The sequence below is a fragment of the Gorilla gorilla genome, chromosome 15 (assembly GCF_029281585.2).
Source record: "Gorilla gorilla gorilla isolate KB3781 chromosome 15, NHGRI_mGorGor1-v2.1_pri, whole genome shotgun sequence".
NCBI lineage: Eukaryota > Metazoa > Chordata > Mammalia > Primates > Hominidae > Gorilla > Gorilla gorilla.
The window spans coordinates 109,971,543-109,989,772 of NC_073239.2; the positions used below are offsets into that span (position 1 = coordinate 109,971,543).

General features: G+C 52.9%; 1 protein-coding gene across 3 annotated transcripts in view; it reads right to left on the reverse strand.

Annotated features, from left to right (window-relative positions):
- ITPK1 (inositol-tetrakisphosphate 1-kinase) overlaps positions 1 to 18,230 on the reverse strand; it is a 176,546-nt gene that overhangs the window by 95,724 nt on the left and 62,592 nt on the right. The gene's annotated exons all lie outside the window — the stretch shown is intronic.

Sequence of the window (18,230 nt, forward strand, 5' to 3'; positions counted from 1 at the left end):
GGACTTCATGCTGTACCAGGGCAGCAGGGATGGCCTCAAGGGCAGACATGGTTGGCAGTTGGGCCAGTGAGGCAAAATAAAATGGAGGCTCTTCCAGAATGACCCAAAAGAGTGCAGTGAGCACACAAAGGCAGGCACAGGTATTCACGCTGGGCAGTCAAAAGCCGACTCAAAGGAGATGGCAGGTAAGCTGAGCCTTGAAGGACAGTGGAATGCCTCCCTCATCTCCCATGGGTGTGTGTATCTGCACATGTACACCAGAGAGCCCCAAATCACCAGTGCAGACTGATGTGCTATGGAAATTCTGCACTGAGAAGCCAAGGGGAATGGGAGGTCAATAAATGGCCAAAGAGGCCACGCTGCCTAGGAAACAGGACGGGAGGGAGGGAGGGAGGGGGTTCAGGCCGTAGAAACCCATCTGGCTGCTGTGACACTGGTGAGTGGGAGGCAGTGGTCTACCAGGCGCTGTATGAGGCCCAGAATGGGAACAACCATGGCTGTCCAGGGCCTGGTGCCCGACAGCACCATGAACAGCTGCCTCACCCTCCTGGGTACCAGGAGGTGGCAGAGGCAGGTTTCAACCCACCCAGGTCGGTCTGGACCAGAGCCTCCTGCTTCAGTTACTGGGCCTGTCACCTCCCACCAGAAACCAGCTGGGCCCAGGGCCTAGCCAGGAGCCCAGAGAGGTCCAAGGCCTGGGCTAAGGGTGGCAGGCCCAGGTGGATGTATGTGGTGCCAAGTGGCTGCCTCTTCCCAGCCTGACTCTAGCACTTGATGACTAATTTGACTTGTTCTAATTCCCGAGGAGCCTCCTCAGAGTTTGGAAACAGGTGGGAGGAGCACTCACCAAGCCCAAGGCCACCCTTTCCAAGAAAGGGCTACGAAAGCAATGGTGGCACCAGTGAGACCTGCCCCTCCCCAGGAGCCTAAGGTCCCAGGAGCCCAAGGTCGGTAACTTCAAGAGCTGCGGGGAGCAGAGGCCACAACCGGAGGGACACTGTCCCCGTCCTACCGGGAAGGGCCGCTCCTGTAGCAACCAGCCCTGCCCCAGGAGGTCCACATGGTGCAGTGGACTGCAATGTCTAAAGGGCATGCAGTTGAGGCCACAAGGTCACGCTCTGTGACAGCGTGAGAAGAACTGCAAACATCTCACTGAGGTTTAAGATAAACCAAAGATGCTGAGAAAACAAATGTGACAGGCTCCTCAGTGTTCACGGCTGCTTTCCCGCACGTCAGACACAGCCAACAATGACAAACACGTGACCTCCTCCGAGAGGCTGGTGGGAGCACGTGCCCCATTTGACCCCCACGGCTCTTGCTGTTTGCTGGTGGCAGCCTCTCCACACCCCCTAACCCCCAGCCACTCTCCCCCGCGTTCTGTGGCCCACACCCCTCATGACTCACCAGGCTCAGCACCCCAGGGGCCGGGTGAGGGCTCTCCCCCAGGAACACTGCCCCTATTCTCTGGGCTCTGGGATCGTTACCAACAACCCGCACCGCATTCTCTCCCACTCATCTCAATACCGCAGGGGAGGATGCAGCCCCCAGAACTTGGAAATGCCAAGAAAAATCCCCCCAGAGCAGAGCAGAGAAGGGCTGAGAGATGCTGACAGCTGCCAAAAAGGGACCTACCTGCTGTCAAGGGGTGGAAGCCCCAAACCTCAGTGCTTGTGACTGTCAGAGAGCTGGGAAAGCCACGGAACACACAGAGCCTCCCGGCTTGGCGACAAAGCCCTGGCTGTTCCCCCGGCCCCCACCCCCTAACAATGCTCCTTTTTTCTTGGGCACTGACCCTCACTTGTCAGGGCTCTGTCCTCAGAAGAGCCCGCAGGCCCAGGCAGCTGGACCAGGGAGGCCCTGGAAGGCTGTTCCCCTGCTCCCTGGGTGGCTCCTGCTCTGAGCCAGGCCAGTCCCAATCCCTGGGGCCTACACAGGAAGCCCCGGAGCCACAGCAAGTCTCCCTGACAACCCTCTGACCCCGGGACAATGGCATCTCCATGCCCCTTGCATGGTCAACAGGGCAGTGTTGATAGGAAAAGAGGAGACCAGCATTTCTCAGCCTAGGACGTCAGATCCTGCCTGCATTTCACCATGGGTATGTGTGGGTGTGTGTCTGCCTTTCTTTCAAACAGATGGTCAAGGTCAAACTCACTGAAAATTCAAAATTTGGTAAGAGTTATTAAAGGTATTTCAAGGAATGTGACGGTTGGGTTTCACTGCTGGAATAAACAGCAGCCACTGGCTGAAGGCCCAGGTAAGCTTCAGGATGTAGCCCCAGGCCCCAGCCACCTAGACGCACCTTACATGCTCACCTGAGCAGCCACCTGCAAGGCTGGCTCCCACTTCACAACGGGAGTCCAAGGCCGGGCCCAGGACTCAAGAACTCCTACTGGCGAGCCCGGGGCTGAGATTCAAACTCAGCTTCCTGACAAGATGTGGTCCGGATGCTAAAGACAAGGAAGACAGAAAAGTGCCACCTGGGGCTCTAGGAACCCTTAACATGACCCAGCTGCCTCCTGCAGTGGAGATGGTGAGACTCAGGCAGAATAAAGATACCAGCTGTGTCTATAAAGTAATACAGCTTTTCAAAAAAACTGTCTTTTTTCTCTGATCAAATTAATGTCCATTGTAAGAGATGTTTATATCTCCAGTTATTTACTCAGGGATCGAAAAATTTTAACTTAATCTCAGAGATAGCCTGTAACATTTGTATTACATAACATACTCCTCCAAGTTTTTAATATTTATCTTTGCTAAAACTGAAATTATACTACACAAACATCTGGATCCTACTTTTTAATTAACAAACTATAAGGAATATATTCCTGTGACATGACATATTCTTTTTTTTTTTTTTGAGATGGAGCCTTGCTCTGTTGCCCAGGCTAGAGTGCAATGGCACAGTCTCAGCTCACTGCAACCTCTGCCTCCCAGGTTCAGCCTCCCAAGTAGCTGGGACTGCAGGTGTGAGCAACCACACCCAGCTAACTTTTGTATTTTTTGTAGAGACGTGGTTTTGCCATGTCAGCCAGGCTGGTCTCAAACTCCTGACTTCACGTGATCTGCCCACCTCAGCCTCCCAAAGTACTGGGATTACAGGTGTGAGCCACCACGTCCAGCCAACATTGCATATTCTTCTAAAGCATTATCATTAAAAGGTAAATCAAGCATAATTTATTTAATCAATTCCCTACCTTTTAATGTTTGGTTGTTTCTAATTGTACAATTATACATAACACAAAAAAATGATTAAATTATATCCATTATACTCTCTTTTGGAAGCGAAAGAAAAGTGGGATATATGTGGGGGTTTTTTGGTTTGTTTGTTTTTTGAGACAGAGTCTCACTTTGTCGCCAGGCTGGAGTGCAATGGTGCAATCTCGGCTCACTGCAACCTCCACCTCCTGGGTTCAAGCGATTCTCCTGCCTCAGCCTCCCATGTAGCTGGGATTACAGGCATGTGCCACCACACCCGGCTAATTTTTGTATTTTTAGTAGAGATGGGTTTTACCATGTTGGCCAGGCTGGTCTGGAACTCCTGACCTCAAGTGATCCACCCGTTTCGGCCTCCCAAAGTGCTGGGATTACAGGCGTGAGCCACCGCACCCAGCCAGCTATGTGTTTAAAACCGGAAAACCATTCTTCTGAAGACAAAGACATAAGTGCCAAGCAACTATCTAAAAAATGCATCCAGTGGAAAATGGCATTTCCTGGACATGCCAGAAAATAAGATACTCTAATACCGTTCCTAAAACCTGTGACCTATTTCTTGCTCAGTTTTTCTCTGAACTGAGCCCCAAAAGATGTCCCAAGTTGGGAGTTAAGTTCCCTTTGCTACCACCGCCGACCTTGCTGCCATGGCTACAGCATCCGCCTGCATACGCCCAGCTCTCACAGGGGTGCTGCCAAACTCAAGAGCCCACCACTGACTTCCCCTTTCCTACTAAATGATGCCCAGAGTTCTGGGCACAGGCCTCTTGGGCAGGCTCTGGCCCCAGCATGCTTTGGGCTCCCTCTCCTATTTGCTCCATGCTCACGATACCCAGAAACACCCCCCACCTTCTTGTTCTACAGAGGCTGTTCTCTCTCCTTCTCAGCTACTCAACCTTCTCCCAACCCATGTCAACAAGACGCCTCCTCTTTTTTTGCTAGGCATGGTGACTCACACCTGTAATCTCAGCACTTTGGGAGGCCAAGGCAGGAGAATCACTTGAGCCTAGGAGTTCAAGAGCAGCCTGGGCAACACAGCAAGACCCCTTGTCTACAAAAAAAAATTAAAAACAGAAACCTCCTCTTCCACCCTGTGCCTGCTGGAGACTTTGTATCTTTACAAACCCAAGGTGCTTGGTGTCAGACCCCCAGACTCTGGAATCTTGAATCCGTTGCTCGCAGACCTGACTGGTCACTTAAACCCCACTGTGCTTCTGTGACCACTGAATGGGGGACCAGGACGCACCTACACCTCACAGGGTCGCTGTGATAAGTCGCTGAGGCCGTCTCAGCCCCACACCCCGCAGCAGGCCAGCAAGCTGTCAGGCTGGTATTCAGCCTCAAAAACACTTGAGGAGCTAAACTGGGAGTTCTCCCTGCCAAGTCTCCCTTGCTGTCAGTTTCAGTACAGGAAGTACAGGGTGGTTGGGAGGGGATAAATGACACCTTTGCTTCTCCAAGGCCACTGAGTGTTCTTACTGGCCCTCTGCCCTCCCCACAGGGCCTCCTCCAGAAGGTGTCCCGCTGTGCAGGGCACCCAGAAACCCTCTGGATGGGGTCAGAGCGCACACGGGTGCTCCTGCCAGCCCCTGCTGGGAGGCACCCCACCTCCAACTCAGGCTGACGGGAAGAACGCCCAGTGCCACTTCTATTAATTCAGCCAATGTTTTGTTCTTTTTGGTTAAACTGCCTTAATCTTTAAAACCGCATATCCACACGTCTGGCAGGCTCTTTATGCTCATGATTTCTCTGGGAGGAGAAGCAAGACAGACTTCATAGCCACTTACAGACCAGAAAACTGAGGACTCAGAGGGTCTGTGTAAGGGTGGACAATGGGGAGCCTGGGCTTCAGCTACATGAAGCAGGGCTTTGCTTCCTCCTATGAAAGCAGGGCCTCGGCCCAATGTCCTTCACTGTGGCCTGGGGTACAAGGACAGAGCAGGGGTAGGGAGGGGAGATAGTGGAGGAGAGGTGGTCTTGGTCCACTTTGCCACTCCCCACCTGCAGGGGCCCTCACCACCAACAGAATGAGGTCCAGGCCCCTGGCCAGAGCACACATGGTCCCCTGCCACACCGCTTGGCCCAACGCCCCTGCCCAGGCACCCTGCAGACACTGTATACACCAAATACTTGGAGTTCCCCCAAATGCTAAGCTGGCTCGTGCCTTGAGGCTTCCTGCACGCAGTCCCTCCTCTTCCTCAGGACCTGGTGAGCTCCCAGCCTTCTCTGAAGGGCCCATTCAATGCCCCCCTCTCCCCACCCCGCAGGAGGCTGCCCAGCACTCCCTGAGCAGGAAGTAGCTCTGTGCCCCCTCTGGGTCACTGCCATTCTCTTTCTCTGGTGACTGCCTCCCTCTGGGTGGGGCCGTATGCAGCTGTAGGAAACAGCCAAGCTTGGGAGGCAGGAGAACTAGAAGCAAGGTCCTGGCCCCATCACCTGGATGGAAGGCCCTGGGAACTACTTCACCTCACCAAGGCCCTGTCTTCTCCCCTGTAAAAAAGGAAGGATCCTGCCTACATCTCGAGGCGTCGTGCACATTCAACAAGATAGGATGTCTATGCACTGAGCTCAGAGCAGAAGCCCCCCAGTGTAACTCTACCACTCCCCATCAATACAGAGTTTGGGGGGAGATGGTTGGTCTCGTATATACAACTGCCATGAACCTAATCCCCTGTCAGGAGGGGGCTATTTTGATCAGCGATTAGCCAGCCGCTGTCCTCAAACATTTACTCCTCACAAAGGCCCTATCCCACAGGCACTAGCATCATTTACATTTCAAAGAGGCTATAAGGCAAGGGCCAGGCTTCCACTGCCCGGCCAGGATCTGAACCTCCCTCCAGGCCCTCTGTCCTACAAAGTACCTTTCAAATGCCCCCTCCTCCAAGAAGTCTTCTCTGACTCCTCCCTGCGGCCAGAAGTGGCAACCCTGTCTCTGCACAGTATTGCCTGGGCATCCTTCCCTCCTCTCAGTATGAGTTACTCTGAGGCCCAGAGACCAGCAAGTTCTGGGATGTGAGCACCAGAACCTTCCTGGGGCTGACCTGAGCAGCAAGGGACCTCACTAAAAGGCCACTGTGCAGGTCAGAAAACACAGGAAGCTGGGAGAGCCACGCTCAGAAACCAGGCCTCTGCCAGGGAGGCTGTTCACCCAGAGAAGCACAGTGAAAGTAGGCCCTGTGGCAGGCAGGCAGGCAGGCAAGGACCCCTGCCCAGCCCACACCCGGGCACACAGGGCTCAGCATCCCATCTGGCACCTGCCTCTGCCACTGAGCCACCATGACGAATGCTCCCTGTCCTGCTTCCTGAATCCCAGCACCAGGGGGTGGGTCTGGCTGGCAGGCCCCAGTCCTGTGCTCACACCCAGCACTACAGGTGACAAGAGTTCCTGGCCTTTCCTGTCTGGCCTCCAAGATACATATGGAAGAGAATCCTCAGATGTAAACTCAGAGGGGGTTCAGATGCTAGGAACTCCCGAAACACAGCAAATCTATCCTGCAGCCGCCTGTTAACCATATGCTCCTGGTAGCAAGGACCCTATCTCACCCAGCCTGTGTCCCCCGTGGTGTCTAATCCTAAGGGCCACCTACTAAGTGACAACAGCAGTGACCGCCTACCACACAGCTGCCATGTGCAGGTGTCATGCTGGGTCCTCACAGACTTCCTCTCACCCAGTCCTCACAACACCCACTGCAGGAGGTACAAATCAAGTTATTTTATAAGTTGAGGAAATTAACCTTCTAGAGAACAAATGACTCAAGTGCCCTGAATCTCACAGTAACAAATCCAAGATTCCGACACAGGTACAGCAAACTGGAAACACGTTTTCTCTACTCCGCCACCCTGCTGTTCTAGTAAACGTTCACTCAGTGAATGATAGCCATATGTGAACAGAAAGTGGCTAAGAACAAAAACAGTCCCTCTCTCCCCAGCCAAGCAGCTTCGACCCTAATCCCTGAGTGGGCCTTGATGCTGGGGGTTTTGGAACATGCCTGGCACATGTTTGGGTCACCAAAACCCTCCTAACATGCAGCCATTTGCCAAAAGGATTTGTTTGAGGCTGCGATCTCTCTAGTTTTGAGGGTGCTGATCGGATACCCCTAACAGGGACAGGGCTGGGAACTGGGACAAGGTAGAGCTGGACTTAACACGGCTTTGAAGCAAAGATCCAAAACTCAGGCCAGTGCCCCACCTGCATGTCCTGATGGGCCTGACAGGGCACTGGGGCTTGTGGGGTGGCTGCAGCGCTCAGAGGGAGGAACTGGTGGGCAAAGAAAGGGAGAAGGGCCTCGAACAAGGAGAAGGAAATTAAAGTTTCAATCATGGCTGGCTGCGGTGGCTCACACCTGTAATCCCAGCACTTTGGGAGGCCAAGGTGGGCAGATCACTTGAGGTCAGGAGTTCAAGACCAACCTGAGCAACATGGTGAAACCCCACCTCTATTAAAAACTCAAGAATTACCCAGGCATGGTGGCGTGCACCTGCAATCGCAGCTACTCGGGAGGCTGAGGCAAGAGAATAGCTTGAACCCAGGAGGCGGAGGTTGTAGCGAGCCAAGATCGCACCACTGCACCCCAGCCTGGTGACAGAGCGAGACTGTCTCAAAAAAAAAAGTTTCAATATTAACTCTACAAATTGACTTGAAGTCCAAACTCTTTCTCATCCAGCTACTGCCAGCTCCCCACCGAGGCCCACACTTTGGGGAAAACCCTTAGAAACTTCTTGTCATTGGTAAAAAAAATATTGACCCAGGATTGGCCACGTGGGCCACAGGTGGTTTCACAGCACACACAGAACCAGAAGCTGGGGCTCAGAGAAGCAAAATAACTTGTCCAAGATCACACAGCTAAGTAGATTGGATTGAAATCCACCCCAATTTATGTGCACAGACAGAAGGGGAGAAAAGAGATGTGGGGCAGGTGGATTTCTGAGGGCAGGAAATACCAGTGGGAAAGCCGAAGACAGCACAGTAGAGACTGCAAAAGCCCAGTGCTCTGTGGAGTCACTGCAGAAAGCACTGAACACATTCAAGGCTCGACCCATCAGGCACTCTTTCCTTTGGGGCTACTTCCAACAGGAAATTCCAAGTGTCCCTGTCAAGCAGGAGAAATGCCATCCTGGGTCCAAGGCAGCAGGGCAGCCTCCCTGCCCCGCCCAGCCCCACCTACAAGAAGAACAAAGTGCACCAGGCAGGAATGTGCACTCAGGCCGTAGCCAGCCTCAGCCTGGCCGGGAGGAGGCTCGTTCTTATCTGTGGCTTGATTAAAACAAGCTTGGATTACACCACAATCTTTAAGCCCCAAGGCTGGGGGTGGTGTCACCAGGAATCTGTTCCAGGCGCACGTCATGCCCAGGCCACCGTTCTCCTTGCCCTCATCGGTGGCAGGCTGGCATCCTGCAGGAGGCCCTTCCCAGACCACAGCCCCACCCTTCCTCTCCTGCTGCCCACCTGAAGGCCCCAATACACATCTTCCTACAGTTCTGGCTTCAACTCTGTTCCTGAGACCTTTACTGCCCCAAGTCCACTACCCTGAGTTCTGGACAAATGAAAAATCTTTTCCCCTTCACCAGATTCCTCAAATCCAACCATTCTGGAACCCGGCTTGTGGATGGCTAGGCTCTAGCCTCCCTCCTCTTCTGTCCCATCACCCTGGGAAGACAGAGCCAGAGGGTACTGAGGAATTCAGGTGGGAGGGGTTGGGGGGGAGGTGAGGAGGGGGTCCTAGGAGCAAATGGAGGGTCACAAACTGAAGCGCCCATGGGGCAAATGTAAACCATGGGGCTGGTGGTGTGGGACAACAGAGAATGGTGGGGCCTAAGGGGCAACCAGCTTACACACTGGCAACAAATTCAAAGGAAAGAATGTAAAATTCCTGTGTGGGCCAAACAGATTGCATGCAGGCCCAGGTATATCTGAGTCACCCATGTGTAATCTGGGCCAACCCCCTCCGCAGAGATAGGAAAGCTGAAATCCAGACACAAGGAAGGGACCATGAATAAGTTTGTGCTGGCGATTACTGAGAAAGTCCAGCATAAAAATTAAACCGAAGCCTAGGCCGAACACTGGCATCCTTCTGCTTGGCTGTGAAGCTGGTGAGGATGCTGCACTCGGCCTGGCAGCAGATGGAAACTCTGGAACTCGAGGGCCACGGATGAGCCACAGGGCCCCCCAGGTAAAGGACTGAGAGCCAGCCATGCAAGCCCCTGGGACTGACCCAGATGCAGAACTGACCAATGCGGCAACAACCATCACCCAACCCTGTGGGGCTGTAGATCTCAGAGGAGGTGGGACAGTGGCCCAGCGGACAGCAACACGGCAGAGAGGGAAGAAGGGTGTGGCCTCTGTCTATGGCCTGGCCAGAAGGGCCACCGCAAGCACCAAGGCTAGCAAAGGAGGAAGAGGAAGAAGCAAGAAAAACCCGACACCGTGACGGACTAGCGTGGGCCGCAAGTCAGGGTTGTGGTTCTTTAGGACATATCTTAACAGGGTAAGGGCCTTAAATGCCCTTTCCCCACCAACCTGACAGGGTTTAGCACCAGGAATCCTGGCCAGGGCAGGCCCCAGGGCTCTAGGATCTGTCAGATCAGGAAGAAAGGGGCATTTAAGGTCTCCCTCCTATAAGATCTACCTTAAAGAACCAGATCCCTGACTTTGCAGCCCAGTGCCATGCTGCCTTTGAGCCTGAAATGGAAGTCTGTGCCTTAGTTCTAAGTCACCAGGCACTGGTTCCTTGCCCTTGCAGGCACAGGGCATCAAGATCAAACCAAACCTCCAAGCCTCACCTCTCACAAATAAGCAGAGGCCAGTTACCCCTCTGGGCAAGCCCTCAGGCCCCTGTCCCTGCCAGTCAGCAGCTCTGCCTCCCGCAGCGCTTGAGGGCTGGTCCATGCAGCCAGCCAGGAAACCACAGAGGCCAGGTCAGAGTGGCCTTTTAATTCAACTCCCCTGGTGACCCTGAAGAGCACTGCCGCAGACTGAGAGGCTGGAAGTAGGCTATGCTGCCCCTGCCCCATAACAAAGACTCTACAGCAAATCACCAGGATGGGGGAAGATTAGCGCAAAGTGGGTGGAGAGTCTCCCTGAAACGTACTGACAGCACTTAAAAACCAATTAGATGGCGCGTGCCTGTAGTCCCAGCTACTCAGGAGGAGGAGGTGAGAGGAGGATCACTGGAGCCCAGGAGCTCAAGGCTGAAGTGCGCTATGATTGCATCTGTGAAATAGCCACTGTACTCCAGCCTGGGCAACACAGCGAAACCCTATCTAAGAAAATCCAATTAGAGACCTTGGCTTACATGCAATTAGAGAACTAATTAACAAGGACCAGTAATTAAAATTAAGCTATACTCTCTAATTCAGACTTTTTTTTTATTGTTTCAGAACTAATTTCAGGATCCGGTTTCTAGCCTGGACACAACCCAATCCACCCTGGGCCAGAACTGCCAGAATACCTTCCCTGAAACTGTCCTCTGCAACTACCTAAAAACCTTCAGTCGCTCCCCAGTGCCCCCAAATGAGGACCCATGTTGCCTCCGACTTCCTTTCCACACTCACAGCTCACTGCCTCCCAAGCGGTCACTGCTCTGGCGGGACGGGTCCACCAGTGGTCTGTGAGCCGGGCCTCAAGCCCTCACCAGGCACACACAGAGTCCTCTTTGACCCCATCCCCAACCCACGCTCTTTTCTTCTGCAAACCTCCCAGTGTGGTCTGGGGCAGTCAAGCCGCACCCCTCCCTCCTGACTCTCAGGGCATCTTGACCTCATCGCCCAGGCTGACCACAAGCTCCAAACAGGACTTTCTTGTGGCCATTGCTCAGGTCCCAGGCATGCACAAACCCACTCACAGACACTTGGCTGAGAGAAATCTCAACCATTAGCACTACTCCCATTTTCTATTCTGAGGAGGTAGAAACTGAGGCTCAGAGAAACAGCGCTAGCCCGGGGCCCCACGGTGGGGACAGCAGGGTCTGCACAGGGTTGGCCTGGCTCAAGCTTCCTTTCCCACATGGCCCCATGTGCTCCAGATAAAGGCAACTATGAACCATGTTCCTGTCATAAAGGAGATAAGACATACACACAGGATATGGTGATTGGGCAAGACGCAATTTAGTGCTCAGACTTTCCTAAGTGCTCTGAGCTTCGGGACCTTCAGAAAAAGGCTAGGTAAGCAGGGATGGCCCAGCAGCCTGGGGGGGGAGGGGGGAACACAAGCAAGCAGAAACATCTCCAAATGAGTGGTCAACTGGAAAGCACAGGGCAGAAACAGGAGACTGGTGTTTTTCCATTTCTTTCGGACTGCACACTCCCACAGCCTTCTCCCACAGCAGATGAAAAACTAGTGAATGAATAAAAGCAGCAAACGATGGTTCATTATCATCAAAGCTCGGTCACTAGCTAGCCCACCCAGGCTGCGAACCCCCATCAGAAGCTCTGCTCGGTGGAACTCCCACAAGGCCGCACATGCAGCCCAGCACCTAGGCTATCTGAGGCCCATGCTCCAGCCCAGAGCAGGCGGCTGGTAGGGAAATCACAAGGGCCTCCCTGCTTTGGGTCTCCTTTCCCTCTCCATTCACCTCCAACTAAACTAAGCGCCCCCTCCTGCAGAGTCAAAGAATGGAAGTCAGGAAAGAGGGGACCAAACTGGGAGAGAAGAATCAGACCAATGGACCACTCCGGACTGGAAAGCTGGGGCCCTCAGGCCAAGCCGGGCTGCTGGTGAACCATTACCACCACTGCCTTTGCCAAGTTTCCATCTGTGGACTGCCCTCAACTTAGTTCCCTTGAAGAACCTTCCTCCCCGACGTTTAAGCCACATAACTCCAGGGGGTTGACCCACACTCACTTTGGAGTGGGCAAGTGATACAGTCCTGGCCAGCTAGAGTATCATGTCATCCAGCCTAAGGACAGGTGTCATGGGTTGAACTTTGTCCCCCAACAAGATAAGCTGAAGTCCTAACCTCTGGTACCTATGAACATGATCTTACTTGAAAACAGGGTCTTTGCAGATATAATCAAATTAAGATGAGGTCATCAGGGTTGGCACTGATTCAATATGACTAGTGTCCTTATAGGAAAAGGAGAAAGCCAGGTGAAGACACAGACACCCAGGCAGGACGGCCAAGTGGGGATGGAGGCAGAGACTACAACGATGCTCCCACAAGCCAAGGCGCGCCTGGGACTATGAGAAGCTGGCAGAGGCAAGGAAGGCTCCTCCCTTCGGGGCTTCAGAGGGAGAAGTGCCCTGCTGACATCCTGAGTCCAACTCCTAGCCTCCAGAACTGAGAGTGAATTTCTGTTCTCCTAAGCCACGCAGTTTGCAGTGACCTGTTATGGCATTCCTAGCAGGCAAATATGATATGTATGTCACCCAAGCCAGGCCAACCAGAGCCAGCCAGCACCAGCCAGCCCGACATCTGATTCCTGCGGGGCTGTTAAGCCAAGGGGATGAAGCTGCAGGCAACCAGTTTCACATGACTTGGCACAAGCCCACCCAAAATGACTTTCACACGGAGCATGAAAAGTGAAGAAATATTTCTGATGACAATACATGTGAGTTCTTAATGGCCTGAAACCTGCCAGACCTATCTCTGGACCTTCTGAGATATTCGGGCCAATAAATTCTATTTATTGACATTTCCTTAAGATTTTTCTTTCACATTGACAGCTGCTACTTACAACCTGAAGAGGCTTTACATTTTCTCATAACATGGTGAACATGGTGTGATTTGTTTTCTGACATAACATGTCCAAATGAACAGGGTGCCCAACGGTCATCCTTTTGGGCACCTACATTTCTGACATCGATGGTAGTAACACTCAAAGCACTGGCATCCTTCTCTTTGGCAAGCGCCTTCGGCCTTCAAAGCTTTGTTTGAAGATGGCCAGTCTTTACGTCAAGGGTGCATTTGGTTTTCGTATAACAAAAAACAATTCCAACAAGCTCAGAATCATGAGTGAAGATGTGTCTGGTTTTAAGTGCTGACTAAAAATGGCTTTAATCGTAAGGACGGAATGTTAGGAGGGAGTGGAGTCTCCAGGGTGTTTCAACAGGTTGACATCAGCAAGAACCCATACTCCTTTCAAGTTTCTATTCTGCCATGCTCGCCATGGTAGACCTTTGTCCACGTGCCTGTCGCCTCACGCTCACAAGACAGCTGCCAAAGCTCCTGATACTCCCACAAAATATCTGGAAGGGGGGAAGAAGGGGCCAGGGTGAAATAGGCAACCCTTTGAAAGAGAAGAAACACTCTTTCCCAGCTGGGCGCGGTGGCTCACGCCTGTAATCCCAGCACTTTGGGAGGCCAAGGTGGGTGGATTGCTTAAGCTCAGGAGTTCGAGACCAGCCTGGCCAACACCATGAAACCCCATCTCTACTAAAAATACAAAAGTTACCCAGATATGGTGGCACACACCTGTAATCCCAGCTACTCAGGAGACTGAGGCACAAGAACTGCTTGAACCCAGGAGGCAGAGGTTGCAGTGAGCCGAGGTCACACCACTGCACTCCAGCCTGGACGACAGGGCAAGACTCTGTCTCAAAAAAAAGAAACACTCTCTCCAGTCATGTCTTACTGGTTAGAAGTGCACATAACATGGGCACCCCCACTGCAAGGAAGGCTGGGAATGAAGCATCTCATAACAGGCTCAGGCCAATCATCACTGCCACCCAGAGGAAAAGGGACAGTGTAGACAATGAGAAGTGAAGATCTGCTGAGAAGGAAACTTTGCAGATATTAATGATACTAAAGAATAACAGATTCCATTTGCCATTTAAAAGCCCTACAAAACCCCTTCTGTGGCTTCTAGGTAGACCTGGGGGGAAAGTCAGCAATACACAAGAATCCTGCGTGGAAGGCCTCCTGCATGCAGGGCTCTGTGCTAAGTACCAAGGTGAGTGCCCGCGAGGAGCCCACAGGTAAACACAGTCGGCCCGGAGGAGGTTGAGGGGACAGAGGGGAAGCCAGGAATGCTTCTGCCAGCAAGTGACACCTGGCTGGAGTAGGTCGGACCAGCAAGTGCAGAGGCAGGGAGAGAGTGCGCAGGTGTTGCTGGTGTCTGAGTTGGGAGTGGCAGGGTGAGGCTGCCTGGCTGGCAGGACCAAACGGGGAAGGGCCTCGTAAACCATTCTCCAGGGCTTAGACTTTAACCTAAAGACAATGAAAGGCCAGGAAAGGTTAGATCAGTGGAGTGACTCAGATATTCTCGATGAAAGATCATTCTGCCAGGTGGGGGCTGGACTGAGGGTGCGAGAGCCCAGAGCTGGGGATGCCAGCCAGAGGCTTGGCAATAATGGGTAAGGGGGACTGGGAGACTGACCGGGGTCACAGAACAGAAGGACGGGGGTGGGGGGTGGGTAAGGAAATATCCAGAGGGAAAAATCAACAGAACCTGGAAACGGAAAAGATATGGATGTGGAGGGACAGAGGCACCGGGCTGGCAGCTGGGGTGGGAGATGGGGGGAGACCTTCATGACCATCTAAGAAAACACAGCGCAAGCAGATTTGGAGGGGACAGAGGGAGTCAAGTTACAAACACGGTCCCTCCAGGCAGAGGCACTTGGCAAAGGTTCTAGGCCTGCCATGGGGGTGGGCGCCGACAATCCCTGCTGCTGGGAAGTGCAACTCCTGCTCAGCTTCCCTTTCGAGGAATGGCCTTCCCGGGGCAAAACAAAGGCCAGGGGGCAGCAGGCTGTAGGAAATACTCTCACTGCCTTAAATAGAAGCAAACCATCTGGCCAGTTGGAGAAAGTTTACACAAGGAGGACTGGGTTGCACTCGGTGCATTTTAAAGAAAGCCCGGCGGACACACGGGTTCTCCTGCTGGTGCTGCCAGCCTGGAAAATAACAGCTGAGACTCAAGCAGGCAGGATCGGCTGCCTCATCTCCAATTCCCGTGTGTGGGGTGAGAGGAGGTACTTCCACTCCCCTACCTGGCTGCAAGCCCCCGAATATGTCCTGTCTAGGGAGGCCCTGCTGCCACACAGCAAAAAATAAGTGATTCACTCTTGAGTTCCACGTGCTCCAAATGGTTCTCCAAGAGCCCCCAAGTGTCAACTTCTGTCCTATCCAAGGCAAGAGAGAGGAGCAAGGGCTGATGGCGGGCACCCAGGGGTCGCAGGTGGCCGAATACTGCAGCTGGCTTTTGAAGGCATCGATGCACACTTTGAGGGCCTGCCTTGGCTCCTGCACCCCACCTCAGTTCGTGTTTCCTCCCTTTATTCCCTCCACCCAGAAAGGTGACAAATCCAAGCCCTGGATGTGAGGGGGGTTCGCAAGAGTAATTCTGGAGAGATGGGGTCAGGTGAGGAATGGTTAGAGACCCAGGGAGCCAAGTCATGGGACCTCAGTGACCCCATGGCCGACCTACCGAGACCTCCAGTCGCCAGCATCGGGTAGGCCCACACGTGTGGGGGAGGAAGTGAGTGTCACCGGCCCATCAGCAAGCAGAGCTGGCAGAGGTACCTGTGCAGGCGAGTCCAATGCCCAGCTCTTTAATAAACATGCCTTGCGGTGCTGGAAGAGACTCAAAGTCCATCCAAGACAGATTCTGTCTTCCCACTAAACTGGAAGCTCCTTAAGGACCGGGACGTGGCAGTTTTGCTCTCAGCTATATGCCCAGTGCTCAGCACAGGGCCCGGCCTGCCTGGGCACTCAGAAGGACACCTGACGGACAAGGAACCAATCAAACGGTGATGGCCACACTCCACCCCCAGGACCTGACAGCCAACAGTCACCACGCAACTGGCAGGCCCGCAGCTCTCTGCACATACACATGCCTCAATTTCCCAGGCATGGGGGAGCTGAATATCCCAGGATTCTGCCCCAGACACCATGGTTTTCAAACTCTCTCTGACCTCAAATGTCTTTCCTGAAATGAAATCTAACATGCAGACCCCAGATCAAACACCGATCAAGAGAGAGTGGCTGGGAAAGGTGGCTCACATCTGTAATCCCTGCACTTTGGAAGGCCAAGGCGGGCGGATCGCTTGAACTCAGGAGTTCGAGACCAGCCTGGGCAACATAGTGAAACCCTGTCTCTCCTAAAAATACAAAAATCAGCCAGGCTTGGTGGCGCATGCCTGTAATCCCAGCTATTCAGGTGGCTGAGGCAGGGGAATCGCTTGAGCCTGGGAGGCGGAGATTGCAGTGAGTCCAGATCATGCCACTGCACTCCAGCCTGGGTGACGGAGTGAAACTCTGTCTCAAAAGAAAAAAAAAAAAGAAAGAGCTGCTCAGGTGAAGGGAGTGGTGAGCAACTCATCCCCCTTGAAAAGCAGGTACCCCTTCAAGGAACCCCTAGGGGTGCCTCATAGCCAAGCGTGAAAGCCAATTCAATGAGACCGGAAACCACCCTGTGCCTCCAAATGTCTCAGCGTGGGGAATGGAAGACAGCAGATTGGGCGGAAGCCCTTCCATTGTAAAGCTAACTCACTCCCTAATCCCTGCCACTGTTATGGCTATGGGGTACTCACCTCTGCAGTTTTTGGCTAAGAAACGCCAAGAATAAGTACCTATTTCAAGAACAACTCTGTTGTGAGAAATTCCAGCACATTCCACTCTGAGGGCACCACCATCTTCACCCTTTTGTAGCTGGAACTTGCACCAGGGGAGAGCCTTCATCTCTGCCTGGAGGGGCCACGTGGTGGAAGGGGAATAAGACAGCAGAAAGCACAGAGATTTGGGTGGCAGAGTCCCCAGGCCAAATCCCAGCTCTGCCATTTAACAGATCTGTGACCATGGGCAAGTTATTTAACCTTTCTCAACTTCAATTTCCATATCCAAAAGGTAGGATAATTAATCGTCCCTGCAGCTTGTAGGACTGTCTTTGGGTTTATATGAGGGATTTTTTTCAAGTGCTTTATAAACCACTCCCAAATGTTAGCTCTATTTACACTGATTTTATTGCTGGGCTCCTAGGAGGCCAAAGGCAACAGACTTAGTTTCCACTAAAGGTCTTTTATTACAACAGACGCCAGGCATCTAGGGCGGCCTGTTGTCTGAAGAACAGCCTGATTCTTCCATAATCCCAGGCTCTCCACGGTCTAAGTCTCGATACCAGGCCCTGGCTGACACTCTGACCCAGGGAGGCCTGGTCTGGGTTGTTCTTACCCTGGGGGCCTTATTTGTCCTTCTGTGAGGGCCAAAGGAACCCCCAGTGGGGTAGGGGGACAGGAGATCCTTCAGTGGGGCCAGAGACGGCCTGAGAGTGACTCAGTGGGCTGGAAGTTCGCCCCCAAGCCTCACCGGCCTTCTGGCTCACTCTATATTCAATATAATACCTGCCCGCACCACCACCCTCCCTCCAAACCCAGGTCCCCAAGGGGCTGGTGGTACAGGAAACAGCCCTACATCTCCCAACCCAGGGTTCAGTCCCTCACTCAGAACTGGGAAAGGGGCCGGGCACAATCTCCCAGATGCCCCAAAGACTTGGAAAGCGCTCTGGTGGCTTTCTGAGCAGGCACATCTGGCCCAACCACACCTTTCACCACCACTGTTTAAAACCAGTGGTTCTCCACATAGACACAGGAAGGGGAACATCACACACTAGGACCTATTGTGGGGTGGGGGGAGGGGGGAGGGGGGAGGGATAGCATTAGGAGATATACCTAATGTTAAATGACGAGTTAATGGGTGCAGCACACCAACACAGCACATGTATACATATGTAACGATCCTGCATGTTGTGCACATGTACCCTAAAACTTAAAGTATAATAAAAAATAAATAAAAAATAAAAATAAAAATAAAATAAAAAACAATAATAAAAAAAACCAGTGGTTCTCAGACAGAGGGGCTCACAAGCAGGGTCAACATCACCTGGATACCTGTTACAGATGTGGATTCTCAGCCCCCTCAGACCTACTGGTTCAGAGACCCTGGGAATGGGGCCAGCCACCTGTTTGAAGATGTGCTCCCTGGGGGTTCTAGTGCACACTCAAGTTCGAGAACCATTACTTCAATCCAGTGGTTCCCCACCCGCCCCTCTCCCGGCTGCCTGTTGTCTTGGGGGCCTCATGACAGCCA